Here is a 17,716-nt window from a genome sequence, read left to right as displayed (position 1 = left end):
AAATACTTGGGATTTCTGAAAATTACTTAGAACAGAAGCAGTAGGACACAGGTACAGCAATTGGATCCAAGAGATGAAACTTTGGCCGAGGTCAAATTTTTCTAAGACTGCAAAAGGTAGTTCCACTCTATACGATCAAATGCTTTCTCCGCATCAAGGGAGATAACACATTCAGGAGTCCCAGTTGGAACTGAGTATAAAATATTAAATAGACGCCGAATGTTAAAAAAAGGGAGATGGTTTTTAATAAAGCCTGTTTGGTCATCAGAGATAATGGAGGGAATAACGGTTTCTAATCTATGAGCCAACACTTTAGCTAAGATCTTTACATCAACATTGTGCAGAGAGATCGGCCTGTACGAGGAACACTCTGTTGGGTCTTTGCCCTTTTTTAAAAGAAGAATAATAGATGCCTCATTGAAAGAGGGTGGCAATTTGCCATAATTAAACGAGTCAGATAATACTGAAAGTAACTGAGAAGAAAGAAGTGAAGAGAATGATTTATAAAATTCCACAGGGAACCCAACAGGTCCAGGAGATTTCCCTGAGGACAGTGCAGAAATTGCAAAAGATATTTCTTCTGGTGATATAGGCGCATTGAGTTTGGCTTTGAAATCAGATGAAAGTGAGGGGATATTCAGATTCTGTAAAAATTGATCCACAGAGATATTGTCATTCAGAGATTCAGAGGAATAAAGCCGAGAATAAAAATTTTTAAATGCGTCATTAATTTCTAAATGATCCGATGTAAAGTCTCCATTCTCCTTCCGGATCTTTGTAATATGTTGTTTGGCTTTGGAACGCCTCAGCTGATTGGCTAGGAATTTACCAGACTTATCCCCATGAATGTAAAAGCGACTCTTGCTTTCGAGAAGTTGGCGTTCGACAGGTTGAGTGGACAGAAGGTTAAATTTAGTTTGGAGTTCAACGCGCTTCTTGTATAATTCAGGGTTCTTAGTTTGGGCATATATTTGATCCAAATCTTTAATCTGGTTAATGAGGTCTGCTCGATCTGCACGGGATCTTCTATTGAGATTTGCTGTGTAAGAGATTATTTGACCCCTCAGATATGCTTTCATGGCATCCCAGACAATCTGGGATGGCACTTCAGGTGATGTATTAGTATTAAAATAAAAGGTTATCTAATCCTTAATAAATATTACGAAATCATCATCTGATAATAAAGTTGAATCGAACCGCCAGTGTTTATTCCTCTGAGGGAGACCAGGAAAGTTCAGAGAGAGGGTAATTAGGGCATGGTCAGAAATCAGTATACTCTGATAGTCACAAGAGTGGGCAAATGGGATAAGTTGGTTATCGAGTAAGAAATAGTCAATTCTAGTGAAGGTATGGTGAACATGTGAGAAAAAAGAATAATCTCTCTCCGTAGGATGGAGGAAACGCCATATATCAGAGATACCAAAATTAGAGAGAAGCGATTGAATAGCTAAGGCAGATTTAGTAGGTGATCTGGTAACAGAGGACGATCGGTCCAGTTTAGGATCCAACCAACAGTTGAAGTCACCACCCAGTATAAGAGAGTATGAGTTTAAGTCTGGTAGTGAGGAAAAAAACCGTTCAAAAAAGTTAACATCATCAAAGTTGGGGGCATACAGGTTTGCTAGTGCAACTTTAGTGTTATATAGTTTACCCGAAACAATATAAAACGGCCATTTGTATCAGATATTTTATTATGGAGTTCAAAAGGAATATTTGAGTTAATAAGAATGGAAACTCCCCTAGCTTTAGCGGCAAAGGATGAATGAAAATGCTGACCCGCCCACTTTGACAGAAGCCGGGAGTTATCAAAACAACGAATATGAGTTTCTTGGAGGAAAGCAATGGCAGCTTTGAGTTGTTTGATACGTGAGAATACCTTCCTCCTTTTAACAGGGTGGTTCAATCCCTTTACATTCCAGCTCACGAATTTAAGTGCACTAGCCATTATCAATTACTAATGCATAAAAGGCAGCAGGCATATAAAAAGTCAAGCAGTACAATAGCAGTCTGGGAGCAGAGATGTAAACATAGATTCGTAAGGTCAAAATATAAACATGTCCTAAGCAATAAAGAGATGTTGGAACTGGAAAATCCACCCCACCCGCACAACCCAAAACTAGACGGCTACCAAAACAAGTAGCTAGCTCTACCAAAAAAATTAACCCAAATACAACTTCGAGATCTGTGTCATTCACAACAGTTCCGTATAAATACTATAGCAAATAGTAACTAGTTTATGCACTAGAACACATAACTACAGATTAGAACACCTTCTGCAGAAATATAAAACTTAATACAGAGAAAATCGGAAAAAAACCAAAACTAACCTACCCGCGAAAAATTATAGAAGAATAAAGTAAGAGAAAGGGAAAAAAAAGGTAAGAAAGAAAAAGAAAAAAGAAGAGGAAGGGGAAAATTATAAATTCAAGATGAGTATTTATCAACCATTTACAGAGAATGGAGAAAAAAATTCAGAGATTAGAAAAAAGGGGTGAAGAAAAGAAAAAAAAAGATAAAATAAATAAATATTTTTAAAAAAAGGAAAAATAAATCAGCAATTAAACTGTGAACCAACAAACAGGGAGGCCTTCACAAAGACTTCGAACCTCCAAAACAAGTTAGAGTTAGTTGTAGAACTCTGTAGGTAAAGTTATACAAGAATAAAAATAGATTACACACACACCAAATCCCGGGAGAGATTGTCAACAGCCCTTAAAGTTTCAATGAATAATGTCTGAGTGATTCAAGTGAAGTCTGAGTCCAGAAAAAGTAATTTTACTACGAGGAGTACTTATCCACCATTTTAGGAGGTCCGGTCAGATTCCGAAGATGACTGGATAGCCGGAAGACTTGCCACAAACGCTTCAGCTTCCTTTGCTGATTTGAACCACTTGTATTTCCCGGTATTAAGCTTGATTCGTAGATCGGCAGGATTGCGAAGAGAAGGTTTGAAACTACGATCAAAAAGCACTTTCATTGCACCTTTAAACTCAGCGCGCATCTTTAAGGTCTGGGGTGCAAAATCTTCCACAAAGCGAATGGTTGTAACCTGGAAAGGAAAAGACCCCCTGCGACGTGCCTCTACAATCAGACTGTGTTTTACCTGGTATTGATGGAAACACAAGACTACTGGTCACGGACGGGAGCCCAGAATTCCTGGGGGAACGTAAACTCTGTGTGCCCGTTCGAGCTCGGGCGGCTTCGGAAGCAAATCTTTCCCGAATATCTCACAGAGAAACTCGGCGCAAAACTTCATGGTTGATCCCTTTTCGGTCGCCTCTGGCAATCAAAGAATTCTGATATTGCAGCGTCTGCTGCGATTTTCGAGATCCACCATTTTGGAAAGAAGTTTGTTAGATTTTTCCTCTAAGCTGGAACAGAGAGTCTCCAAGTATTGAACATGACTTTCTAAATCTTCAGAAGTTGAATCGATGTGAGATAAGTGTTCAGCATGTTTGTCCACTTTATCGTTGATCCGATCCAGTTTGTCTTCTAACTGTTTGAAAGCGGTTTTAAATTCCTTTAAAATTTCGTCTCGGAGCTTTCCGAGCGCAACCAAAGTCTCGTCCGAAGGGGTCATAGCTTCTTTTCTCCCAGATTTAGAACTCTTGCTAGACATTGTAAGTTAGATATATTCACAGGCAAGTAAGAGATACTGAAATAATTCCTAACTAAGGTTTAAAAAATGGAGACATTTAGTGCAAAGATAGCGACAGTAATGGAACAAAAGTTCAGAGCAGCTAAACAATCGCCATCTTACCGGAAGTCCCTCTATTATAACTTCTCACCCGGGGCTCTCTTGTCGATTTACTGATCACAACAGCACATCCTATAGGGACTGCTGCTTTCTATTTTCCTGTCTCCTTCCTCGGAGCAAAGCACCTAGATGCAATATGTCCCCGCTTTCCACAACTAAAACAGGTCAAGCCTGGAAATCTCTGGCCGTCTTGCCTCTCCTCCTCAATCTTACCACCAGCTCCCAGCAGGACCTCTGCCGGCGGGCTTTCTCTACCGCTCCCATGGTTTCTCTGGTAACTTTTATTCGAGGAACAGATCAAGCCAGGAACTCTCCTGCCGTCTTGCCTCTGTTTCTCCGCCTCCCTCTCCTTCTTGGCTCTTTCTTTTTCTTTTTCAGCTGCTTTAGCTGGAACTCATGCTCCCTTTGTTTCTCAGCTCTGGCCTGCTCTAACTCCTTTAGCTGGAGCTCATGCTCCCGCTGCTTTTCGGCCCTTTCTTTCTCCTTCTCAGCTGCTTTAATTTAATTTCATGTTCCAACCTTAATTTCTCCAACTCTAACTGAGCCGTCCCACTAGCTGGTACCTTTTCAGGGATATTTTCCAATACCTCAGCAGAAAACACATTCTTCACAATATAATACTGAGTTATGGCCCTCCACACCTCCGGCTTTTTCATCGACAACCTCACCTCTGCGAGGCTTAGTCCTTTCACCATATTCATTAATCCTGACTTGGTGGCCGCCTCTAGCGCCTCCAGAGTCGGGTTTTCGACAAATGCATCCACGTCCATCTTTGCTGGTTTCCCGTCTGGCTACCCGCATACCAGATCCAAGTTTGGACTTACAAGCCCGATTCACTGGCCCCCCAATTTGGTATCAAATCTCGAGACGAGAACCCCAAGTTGTTATGTACCCCGTAACTGGATCACTTACCAGCAAAGGTCCGTTGAAGTCTGATGGTACTATTTTTAACAGTATTTATTGGTAAAAATACACAAAAATAATATCAATGCAAACATACAGATAATATACGTTGTCAATACTAACTCTAAAAGTGCGGGTATAATAATAATCAATAAGAAATAAGCTCTATCGTTGTCTAGGGGATAATGTATTGTCCGATGGAAATATAAAAGTCACGCAAGTTCATTCAGGCTACAGTCTTTGGTTGGAGTCAAAAGACAGATTTTTAGAACTTGCCAGCTTTTCCTTTTAGCTATGTTGATCCTTCGAAATTTCGTTGGTGGTGACCTCTTTCTTTAGCTAAGCCATCTTCCGTGGTAAGTCCCACCAATCCCAGGCAACGGGAAAGGACGCACGCGGGCCCCACCGGCTGTCGCTATTAAACGCTGTCACGGGATTTCTAGCGTTTCTCCTGGTGCATCTAAAGGGGTTGTTCCCCAGACCCTCTTTTATCCTTACTCACGGGGTCTCAGATGTCAATCAGGTTGGGATGATGCAATCCCTCAACCAACCCCCTCTGATCATTCCCTGAGGGCTTCCATGAATAGTACAGTACTCAATACACAATTCTGTCTCCAAGAGACAATGGCCGTTATCCGTGGCTTTGTATCGCGGAGGCCAGGACACATTCCAAACGTCTCTCTCTCATTTCCTGGGTCTCCTGACCTGAATTAATAGCGATCTTGCGATTCTCAAAAAGGAGGGGGCTACTTTGTACCCTTCGGCCCCTCAGAGTTGGGGCACAGTCGTAACACTACCATTTTTGACCTTCTTCTTTATCTATGTCTCTTGTATCCTTATGTCAACAGAAGTTCATTTCGGGAGAAGTCATATTTTACTAAGTATGAACAAGCCAGCCCTTCACTCAACAAGGGTGTAACGAAATAGCAATTAACAACTTATTTTAACAATTCCTCCTTGGGTACGTTAGATACAGTAATGTTTCAGCCATAAATAGTATATTTTTTATTTAGTGATACAACACTGAGTAGGCCCCTCTGGCCTTCAACCCCCAACGAACCTGATCAACCTTAACCTAAACACAGGACAATTTACAATGACCAATTAACCTAGCCGTTACGCCTTTGGAGGAAACCACAGCACCTACAGAAAGCCCATATATTCCACGAGGAGGATGTGCAGAGACATTTTACAGAACGGCCCCAGAACTGAACTCCAAACTCGGGAACGCCCCAACCCATAACAGCGTGTCACCATGGCACTCCATATTGAGCTTTCATAATCCAGTGATTCAGAACTCACTCCTGTACTTACCCGTCTAGTATCCACCTCAAATGTTCCTAGAGACATTGAATAATAAGCTGGCCTGTGCATACTTTTAAAAATTCTTGCTGCCTCAACGACATATAGCCTGTAGCAGACACACATATTAGCTTTAGCATATGCGTTACCTTGTTCAACATTGAAAGAAACATTGGCCTTGATAAAAATGTAACATGCTGGGTGTATCCTGCTGGTGGGGAATTTCTTTTCTACATGTTCTAACATTACCTTCAGGTAGCTTTAGGTGAATCTTTTGTAGTTAAAGAGAGATTTTGTGTGTATATTTACACATAGAATTACATATACCTTCATTCCTGGCCAACCCTCACCAGGTAAACCACGACCTCCTGGAAGACCTTGAGCTCCTGGAGGCCCCTGTGCAAAGTGAAAAGGAAATGAATTATTAACAATGTTATAAGCCGAAGAGCAGGAAAGAGAAGACACATGGTTGAGAATTTTGTCAACAATGGTAGTCAGAAGCCATGGTTAATTCCCTGTCCAGTTTCCACTTTGACTCCTGTTTTTGTCATGTTGAAACATTCCAAAGATTCCCTGGGAACAGCACCTCATCTTCTGCATGGCTATTTTGCAGATCTCAGTATTGGATTCGAATATTTTGCCTCTCTTCCTGGATATTACGGTTGCAGTTTCTGATTTTTCTTTTCTCATCTCTCTAATGGCCTGAATTTGAAGTAAGAGTTATCTTGATAACGCCAGCCTTTACTCTATCATAGAAATTCGTTCCCTTTTCTTCATATCCCCCTTTCTACAACTGGAAACTCCTTTATCCCCATTTTGATCCTGATGGAGAATCGTTGATCTAAAATGTTAGCCCAATATTTTTTATCTCCATGGACCCTGTATATTTCCAGCATTTGGAGATTTGTTTTGCTCTTCCAGTATCTGGAGTTTATTTTGCTCTAATTAACTTCAGCTATGATAGATACAATTTTTAAAAAAAAACTCTATCTATTTAACAAGTAATATATTTGTCATGACATGGCACATTATGATATTCATTGTGTACAAAGGAGATGTTACAAAGGAAAAAATATGAAAGGTCTCATTGCAAATCTTCAACATCAGTGAGTCTAAAAAGAAGGTCTAGTCTTAGAAATTAAATACCAAACTGCAATGTCATTCAGTGAATATCACATTGTAATTGATCCCTCAAAATTTCCACGCCTTAGGCATTAGGCCACAACAGGGACATTAAGATTGATTCAGTTGAAATGAATGGCTGGTATTACCCCGCCCCCACTGGTGTTGCGTGCAACTTTGGTTTAAGGGTAGAAGCTCAACAATCTGGCACTAAGAAATTGCACACCCTGAACAGGTTCCAGTTAGACTAATGGACCCAGGAACTTTCTTGCTGAAACAAAACATGGTAACGTGCATTGAGAATGTTCTGCACCGCAGAATATAAAGAATTCTTATGCACTATTTTGATAATTTTCTTCTTCATCACCGGCTTTACTGAGCACAGTATCAATAGAACATATACAGTGTTAGACACCGTTAAAACTGGTGCATGTTTCTGCGATACTAAATGCGGGCTAGCACAATCCGATGAGATTATTGCTGAGTCCTCCACAGTGACCAATGAAAGGCTGCTGGGAAATGGCACTAAGTGTCCAACTTGACTTTAGGTCTGCTTCCAATCCTTTGACATGAGCAGGAGGCAGATAATATTTTAAAGTTTTGTTACTTGGGCAATTTAAGGTAGATGACGTCACATGTTTCACGATGAATACTTCAGAGATAACATTTAAAAATCAATTGTATTCAGACTAAGGTTATTAGGCCACCTCATCAACCTACAACTTGTTCTTTTGAGCAGTGATTAGTACAAAGCAAGTCAGTCAATGAATTCATTTCCAATATCAGGGATTCTAGGTAGTCCCAAGACATAGCAACTCCTTCAACAATACACGAACTGCTGGAGGAACTCTGCAGGTCAGGGAGCATCTGTGGAGGAAAATGGATAGCTGATGTTGTGGATCAAGACCCTTCATCTCAATAGATGCTGCCTGACCTGCTGAGTTCCTCCAGCATTTTGTGTATTGCTCCAGATTACAGAATCTGCAGTCTCCTATGTCTCCATAGCAGTTCCCTGGTTGCTTATGGTATATTAATTACCCGAGTAATCTTAGAGAAACCTACTACTCTTTAAAAAGAGTAATGGCCTCATCACAATGGCTTCATTATCAAATGAAATAAACTGCCATGTACTTGCCACCTGTCTTATTCACCAACACACCAGTTTGGTCTATTTGGTTTACAGTATCAAGAATATTTAACATCACAGTTTCTTTGACATTTATTGTTAATACTGTCCTTGCCCTGAAAGAGAATGCAATCCACCTTTGGGAATATGGACATAAACTAAAGAGTTATATCTTCAGAGAGTAGAATCTGCTCAAAAAAGATCTTGTGAAGATCAAGAGACATTTTAAAAATAAAGAGGACTGAGGTGACTCTAGTTTTCGAGAGATGAGCAGATTTGGTAAAATGTTAGTTGAATGGTTCTGTAATATTTGAAACACTGCAGCCAGTTAAAGGATGCACAACAAAACACACACAATTGGAGAGTAGAGATTGTTGCTTGCAGAGAAGGCTAACAATTAGAACTGCTCTTAGATTTGTGACTTCATCTGTGGTTGGTTGAGATCAGCAGAAATAAAAATACGGGAAGATGCAAAGTAGTCTGTTAATTCACCATCACTTAATTTACAAGGCACAGAAGTCAAGATCTGCTCCCAGGGAGACCTACTCCAAGACCTTGCTGTTGCTTAAAAAAAAGCGAAAGATCACAAATGAAGCAATTTTTTACTGCTGACTGTTATGAGCACAAAAGTGACATATGAAGAATTTGAAAGTTATACTTTTTGTCAGCCACGAACTGTTTTGCTCGCCCAATTAACAGAGCACAGAGAAATTACTTTGATGTGGCAGCAAGACAGATTTTCTTTGGAGAAATGCAGAGATATCCATGCATCTGGAAAGAATAATTGCTAGTGGCATATATTCTATTTCTGAAGTCCTCAGTTTGATCTGCGCTGCTATCATGATATTTTGGAAGGAAACGTGAAAAAATAAGGGGAAAATAAAACAAATTATAAGTACCCTTCCTGAGACCAACAGATTTCTCCTTCACCAGCTCCTAGGCTCTGTGCATAGTTGTAAAATGGTTCTCACCTATCTATGCTGCCAACTCTTGACAAGAGTACATCAATCAACACCCAAACACAATTCAGCCCTCCCTTCTTGGTTTCCTCCCCAATGCTATATCAAAGTCTTCATACTCTACAAATCTCTAATGTTATTCAACCTTACTTTGGGTGATCTCCATCAGTCTTTGTCCTGTATCCCTTCAACTCTAGATTCTTGTGCAATTATCTCTCCCACGTTCAACCATGGTTGCCAGAATCCTTTACTTGGTTCTTCCTTCTTGTTACTTCTCTTTTGAAGTTGTGTCAGATTCTTAAACTCATCACTCTTGGTTTTAGTCATTTAATTTTAAACACTTCTATCAGTGGTCAGCATCTGTATTGCATCTCTAAAGAGCTCAGATGTTTGTAAGCGTAAATCTGCTCTAGGAATGTATGTTGTTATATCTGCTCATATCCTGGTTTTTCATCTTGAGCAAGCAAGCTAAATTTTACTGACATTCAGATGATCTATCTAGCTAATATCAAGAGATGACAATTATTACAAATTAAAATGATGCAATGTAAAACACAAAATTAAGAGAATTTAACAAATTACCTACACCTGATCTGGCCTGTTCGGTGCACTCCCCACGCCATGCCACCGCCCGCTCCTACACTATTTCCATCAAACTGTTGTTACACTGTCTGGCAAGCACTGCCCACATGCTCTTCTGAAGGCTTGTTCTTCATAAAAGGCCTTTAAAGGGCTATGACCGCAGACATTTTAGAAGCATTAAGAGAGGACAGACAGGAGCTCTGTGTCTGCAGAGGAGACACCAGAATAGTGTGCTGCTTTGTGGATGCCAGGATCAACAATGCTTCTGAGTGGTTGTTGAGGGGGAGGATAAATAGCAGAGTTTGTTGTACTCATTAGTCCAAATGACATAGGTAGAACAGGAGATGAGGTCCTGTAGAATGAGTATAAAAAATTATTACACAGAAGATAGAACTCTACAAAATATTATAGGCTTTTTGGTCCACAATGTTGTGCCAACCATGTAATCTACTCTAGAAGCTGCCCAGAATTACCCTACCACATAGCCCTCTATTTTTCTAAGCTCCAAGGGTCTCTTATAAGACCCTATAGTATCCACCTCCACTACTTTCATTAGAGGCCTTCACAATAATAGTACAAAATTCGAGCAAAGAAAAAGGGAAGGAACTTACGAATGATAATCACTAAAATAACTGCACAAATACCTTACAGGTTGTCTTAAATCTAATAGCCATCATAGGATCTTCAAAGAAAGACCATAACCAATACCTTACAAAGTTCAATTCAGTCAGGAACAGCAATAGGCTAGATAGAAACATAGACACCTACAGCACGTTACAGGCCATTCAGCCCACAATGTCGTGCTGACCATGTAACCTACCACAGAATTACCCTACCACATAGCCCTCTATTTTACTAAACTCCATGTACCAAGCTCCAAATTAGGTAAAACGTTATTGAGCAAGGCCTCAAGGGTATTGGTCTCCAGATTACTCCCAGTGCCACGTGCAAACAAGGTGAGAAAATGAAACGCAGGCCTGGTGAATGTGAGGCTGAAGAGCTGTTGCAAGTGGCAGGGATTCAGGTTCCTTGGGTCATTAGAATCTCTTTTGAGGCAGGGGTGACTTGTACAGAGGGATAGGTTGCATTGAATCAGAGGGGGACCAATATCCTTGCAGGGAAATTTGCTCTGACTACACAGGGTTGGCAGGAGGTTGGAATTCTGAGCAGTAGCAAATCATGGGTTAACCCAGTGGACTGCAAGAACAAGTTCAGTCATGAGGATAGCCAGGGCATAGCAAAGGGAGAGAAATGAATATTCAGTGAAACTTCATTTATTTTAATGCATGAAGGTTAACAGGTAAGGCAGTCGAACTCAGACGGTAAGTTGGTTCTGGAGTCTAGGATGTAAGAGCTACATGAGAAATACGTCTGAGAGAAGTGCAGGGTTGGCAGCTCAACATTTCAGAATACAGGTGCTACAGGTGTGACAAGGGTATCGTGTGACAAGGATTTGAGGAGCAGGTGTGTAGAGAAATAGCATAGTAGAAAGAATAATCGGGTTGTATCAGTGGGAGCTTTTAATTTCCACAGTATTTTAAATTAAAAGTTCCCACTAATTAGCCCATCACAGTTAAAGCCCTCCCCTCCATTGAGCATACCTACACGGAGCATTGTTGCAAGAAAGCAGTATCCATCATCAAGGACCCCCACCACCTAGACCATGCTCTCTTTTTGCTGCTGGCATCTGGAAGAAAGTACAAGAGCCCAGGACTCACACCACCAGGTTCAGGAACAGTTATTACTCCTCAACCATCAGTCTGTTGAATTAAGGGGGATACCTTCACTGAACCACACTTGTCCCATCAGTGAAATGCTCCCACAATATATGGACTCATTTTTAAGGACTTTTAATCTCAACTTCTTGATATTTTTTGCTTGTTTATTTATTATTATTTCTTTTTTTTATCTTTCTTTTTGTAATTGCAGTTTGTTGTCTTTTGTACACTGGTTGTCTGCCCAGTTGGTGCAATCTTTCATTGATTCTATTATGGTTATTGGATTTATTGACTATGCCCACAAGAAATGAATCTCCAGGTTGTATGTGGTGACATATATGTACTTTGATAACAAATCTACTTTGAACTCTGAATGGGCTACTCTGAGTTTAGAGGCCTGGTCAGGATGTAAATTGTGAAGTGTGTCCGGGATAGTTTCCTGAAATCTATACCTAAAGGGCCTTACTCAGGGGGATTTATTACTGCACCTTCTCTTTGGGAACAAGGTAGGGTAAGAAAACTGAGTGCCAGTCAGGGAGCACTTCGGCTCTAGTGACCGTAATTTTATTACTTTTAAGACAGTGATGGAAAAGATTAGGACAAGTCCACAGATAAGGATCCTAAACTGGAGCAGTGGAAATTAGACAGGATCTAGCAGAGGTTGATTGGATAAACCTGCTTGAGCAGAAAGGAATGAATGGCAAGCAGGAGGCTTTTAAGATATCATGTCCAGGGTCAACATATTCCTATTAGGGTGAGGGTAAACCTAACATGTTTAAGAAGCCCTGGTAGAGAATATTGAGGCTTTGGTCAGGAAAAAAAGAAAATGAACATTGGGTTGAGAAGGTTGGATTAAGTGAATCCCTTGATACTATAAAAAGACTAACAATATGCTTAAAGGGAAAATCAGAAGGGCAAAGTAAGGTATGAGCTAGATCTGCAATGTGAGGTTAAGGAAAATCCGAAGATTAGCAAGATTAGAAGAGCGTTTAGTGAGAGAGTCTTCTCTTAGAGATCAACAGAGCCGCCTATGTCTTGAGCCACAGAACGTGGGTGGGATTTTTAATGATCATTTCTCCTTACTGAGGGTAAAATTATGTGGCTCAAGAAAAAGGGAAACAAGTGGAGATGTTCTGAAGAACATTCATGCTAATAGGGCAAAGGCTTTTGCAGAGTAACACATGCAAAACGCTGGAGGAACTCAACAGGTCAGGCAAAAACTATTGTTGGGAATAAACAGTCAATGTTTCAGGCCAAAACTCTTCATCAGGACTGATGAGTTTCTCTGGATTTCTAGCATCGGCGGAATCTCTTGAGTTCAGGAGGTACAGCATAATAAGGTGGTTAAACCCTGAGAGGAATTTATGGAAACCCTTGGAGAGAGATTTACTTCATTGCTCCCCACTGGTGGTGAAGTTCCCAAAAGACTAAAAGGTGGCTAATGCTGTTTTGTTTAAGGAGGGTAACAAGGACAAGCCAGGGAACTACAGACTGGTCAGCCTGACATCAGTACAGAGGAAGTTACTAGAGGGAATTCTGAGGGATAGCACTTGGATAGATAGAATGATCACTTTGTGCATCGAAAGTCATACTTTATGAATCTTTTAATGTTGATTTGAAGAAGTAACCAAAAAAGTAGCTGAGGGTATGGCAGTGAATTTTGTCTACTTGGATTTTAGCATGGCCAAGAAGGTTGTTATATGTTACAGGGAGATCTTGATTAGCTAGAGAAGTGGGCTGAGGAGTGACAACTGATCTTAATACGGATAAATATGAGGTGATGCATTTTGGAAAGTCAAACCTGCACAGAATGTACTATGAATGGTACATAGAGAGTGTAGTGGGACAGAAACATCTAGGAGTACAAGTGCATAGTTCATTGAAAGTAGCATCACAGACAGACAGAGTGGATAAAAAGCCATTTAGCACACTGGCTTTCATCAGTCAGGGTGTTGAGTACAGGGGTTGGGACATTACGTCGCAGTTGTACAGTACACTGGTGAGGACACACTTGGAGTATTATGTAGAATTTTGGTCACCCTGTTATGGGAAAGATGTGGTTAAAAAAGAAAAGAACGCAGAGAAGATTTACGAGGACGTTGAAGGGACAAGAAGCCTGAGTTACAAGGAGAGGTTGGTTAGGTTAGGTCTTTATTCCCTGGAACGTAAGAGAATAAAAGACGACTTCATTTAAATTTATGAGAGGCACAGTAAAGGTTGCTGATAGCAATTGTTTCCCCAGGGTAGGGGACACCAAAACTAGGGGTCATAGGTTTAGGGTGGGAGGGAAAAGATTTAAAAAGGACCCAAGGGATGACTTTTACACACAGTATAAAAGTATATGGAACAGTATATGGAACAAACTATCAGAGGAAACAGCTGAGGTAGGTACAATAGAATCATTCAAGAAGCACTTGGAAAGGTACATAAAGGGGCAAGCCTTTCAGGTATATGGCCAAACACATGAAATCAGGATTAACTGAGGGGCACCTTGGTCACCATGGACTTACTGGGGTGAAGAATTATATCTGTGCTGTACTCCTCTATAACTCTATTTAAATAATTCAAAGTAAATGTTATAAAAAAGGGGAAAGCTTTCCTTTTCTCAAACAGTCAGTGGATGCGTTTTACTTGGATTTTCAGAAGACCTTGGACAACATGCCACACGTGGCTGTTTAACAAACTAAGAGCGCATGGTATTACAGAAAAGTTGGATAGATAATTGGCTGGCTGGCAGGAAGCAAACAGTGAGAATAAAGGGGGGCTTTTCTGGCTGGCTGCCTGTGACTAGTGGTGTTCTGCAGGGGTCGGTATTGGGACCATTTCTTAACACACTATATGTCAATGATTTGGATGACAGATTGGATGGCTTTGTGGTCAGGTTTGCAGATGATATGAAGATAGGTGGAGGGGCAGGTAGTGTTGAGGAAACAGGAAGTCTATAGGAGGACTTAGACAGATTAGGAGACTGGGCAAAGTGGCAGATAGAATATTGTGTAAGGACATGTATGGCCATGCACTTTAGCAGAACGAATAAAGGTGAAGACTATTTTTTAAACGGGGAGAAAATTCAAGAATCAGAGGTGCATAGTGACTTGGGAGTTCTCGTGGACTGTTCCCTAAAGGTTAACTTGCAGGTGGAGTCAGAGGCAAGGAAGGCAAATGCAATGTCAACATTCATTTTAAGAGGATGAAAGAGCAAGGATGTTAAGTTGAGACTTTATAAAGTATTGGTCAGACTGCGCTTGGAGTATTGTGAGCAGTTTTGGGCCCCTTATTTAAGAAAGAATGTACTGGCATTGGAGAGATTCCAGAGGAGGTTCACGAGAATGATTCTGGGAACAAAATGGTTAACATATTTGGAGCGTTTGATGGCTCTGGGCCTGTACACACTGGAGTTTAGAGGAATGGGGGGGGGGGGGTGAAATTTCATTGAAACCTATCCAATATTGGAAGGACTAGATAGAGTAGATGTGGAGCAGTATCCTATCGTGGGAGAATCTAGGTCCAGACGGTACTGCTTCAGAATAGAGGAACATCCACTTAGAACAGAGATGAGGATAGTGAATCTATGGAATTCATTGCCACAGAGCAAGTTATTGAGTATATTTAAAGTGGAGTTTGATGGGTTCTTCATTAGTAAGAGCGTCAAAGGTTAAGGGGAGAAGGCAAAGAGAATTCAGCTGAGAGGGATAATAGATCAGTTATAACGAAAAACAGAGCAGACTCAATGGGCCAAATGGTCCACAGGCAGTTCTTTACACTTTCAGCCATAAATGCATTCTAGGAGTACTTAACATGGAAGCCTCAAAATAATTAAACCAACATGGGATAAAGTTTTGCCCGTATTGCCAAGACATGGCAATTCTCTAGGAAAACTGGGAAGACAGCAAGATTGAAGTTCACATGGTAAAAATGGCAGGTTTAATTCACAAGAAAATAAACGGGACTCCAGGAGGGGGTGTTTATATAATATTTTGTTGCAAAAGACTCCCCATTACTTTTAAATATTCATTCTCTTCAAAGTGTCTGCAATTGCAATATTTTCAGTGCTAAAGGAGGGCTGGGACTTAGAAGGATATAGGCCAAATGCAATACATTGGGACTAGATGGGTGGCACCGTAGTTGGCATGGACTTGTTGGGCCGAACGGCCTGTGTCTGTGCTGTTTTTCTCTATGACATTGTCTATGTGACTGTCTGTGAAAATAAAGTTTGGCATGTCTTTCAAACATTACAACTGACTTACTGGCAATCCAGGTTCACCAATCCCTGGTGGCCCAACAGGTCCTGGTCTTCCAGGGAAGCCAATGTCACCCTAAACAAAGAAAGGCAAATTGAAAACTAAATACCGTTTCGTTAAGTTTAAATATTTTGTTCAGTTTTTCAGTAATAATGTAACTGTATTTTCATTATCTACCAAATATGGAATCAATGGGGATTTGATAGTATTACGCAATGTAAGCTCTGGACTTTCAAATTAACATATTATAAATCTTTCTGGCATTAAAGAGAGCAGATTCTCAATACTTGCTTATTCAGGAAACCGAGCTTCTGCAATGTGAATGAAATGTAGCCTGGATTTCTGCATGTACAGTTTGGAATATAAGAAGTCACACTGCAACATTTTCATTTACAGGCACACAGTGATGCCTGTTAAAATGCTTGGAGTGTGTGCATTTCTCACACCCGGACACAAAATTCAATACTAAAAGTGCAAATTAGTGAATCTACCTGTAATCATTCCTAAAATTAAAACATTAGATTATCCACTCTACATAATGCCTTCCCAATTCTAAAAGCGCAGCCTGGCCAAGGGAAAACACTGCATATTTAACTTTGCTGATTTGCAACCACATACCGAGCACTGTACTCATCTTGCCTACTACCTTCCTCACCTGGACATACCTATCACCTGCCAGCTTTTGCTCCACTCTTCCCATCGACATTTTTATACCGGCTACGTCCCCTTTTTACTTTCAGTCCAGTTTAAGAGTCTCAACCTGAATCATCAACAGTCTTTTCCTTCCATTGGCACTGCTGAACTCACTCGGTTTCTTCAGTGCTTTAGTCTTGCCTTTTACCCCCATCGCTCATGTAATGTATTGGATTGACTCTGCAAGAATACTCTTGTTCCTGCTAAATAAGTTCATACCACAGGCGTGTCCAAAATGTGCAGTTATAAATGTTCTTCGTTTTTCTGATACCATTGTTCTTTTCTTAGTTTTCCATCAATTCCAGCCCCTAAATGGCTGAAATTGTGTTTGGAACCAGAATTCTCATGCTTAAAAATGGACTTCTTTACCTTTGAGCCTTGAAGACCAATTCCAGTTTCACCAGTTAGGCCAGGTGGCCCAGGAAGTCCACGTTCACCCTATAATGTAAATATTTAGAAATGTTCTTGAGCAAATTAGCTCCAATGATGAAAGATGTATGTTAAGAGGTCAAATTTCCTTTGGTCATGTACTTGTTTTCACTCTACTTACAGTGTGATGGAAAATGTATAATGACAAGCAATAAATATGATTTTTGACATTAACTAACTACTAAAACAAATAATTGTTTGAATTATACTCAAGTATCCTAATCAAAGTAAACTCTTTGGGCCAGATGAGATTCCAAAGTATTCATGGATAGCTGACGATGGAAGGACAAGCGGTTGCCTTCTTGAAACATTCCATTAACTTCATTGCTGTTAAGTGTTCCCTGTATCATTTGGAACTGTGCAGGTAGGAAATTAGCAAAGAAAGCAAGATTGGCAGAGTTTGGCTGGATGGTGGTATTCCTGCTTTCTCCAAATAGCACGTAAAGCATTCATGTTGATACAATAGTTGGTAATTTAAATTCATTAGGACCCTATGAACTTCTTAAATCCCAATATGCATTAAGAAGCTTGGACCCTACTTAGTTCAGGCAAATATCTAGGCTGCTCCACATGGTATACAAGTTAAAACAGTAGAGATGGGGGAGAGCAATTCAATGACAATCTCAGGGTCAACTCTGCCTTTTTGGCGTATACAAAGGTAGAGGGAGTTGAAATAGTTTCCTTAGTTTAAGATATACAGTGTAGGGGCAATTTATACAGAAGCTATGCTGGCAATTTGTTAAAGACAAACCAGTTTGATGCAAGGTAGCAATAGGTCAAGAGTCAATGGTTCCCAAGGTGGGCAACATTGCCCCTCTTCCAGGGGCAGTGGGTGTTCCCAAGGCGATGATAAAAATAAAGAGGGCGATGCTCAATGACAAGAA

The 17,716-nt window shown here is 40.5% G+C and overlaps 1 long non-coding RNA gene across 1 annotated transcript; it reads right to left on the bottom strand.

Annotated features, from left to right (window-relative positions):
- Positions 1 to 6,288: 6,288 nt before the first annotated feature.
- LOC140727404 (uncharacterized) lies at positions 6,289 to 16,838 on the bottom strand. The gene is made up of 3 exons (XR_012098844.1): positions 16,773 to 16,838; positions 15,717 to 15,785; positions 6,289 to 6,358 (listed from the first exon to the last, which is right to left on the bottom strand). It is a non-coding gene; the product is annotated as an uncharacterized lncRNA (long non-coding RNA).
- Positions 16,839 to 17,716: the final 878 nt, after the last annotated feature.

This window comes from Hemitrygon akajei, chromosome 5 (assembly GCF_048418815.1).
Source record: "Hemitrygon akajei chromosome 5, sHemAka1.3, whole genome shotgun sequence".
Lineage (NCBI taxonomy): Eukaryota > Metazoa > Chordata > Chondrichthyes > Myliobatiformes > Dasyatidae > Hemitrygon > Hemitrygon akajei.
The sequence above is the reverse complement of the archived record's forward strand: the minus strand, read 5'-3'. Positions and strand labels throughout refer to the sequence as shown.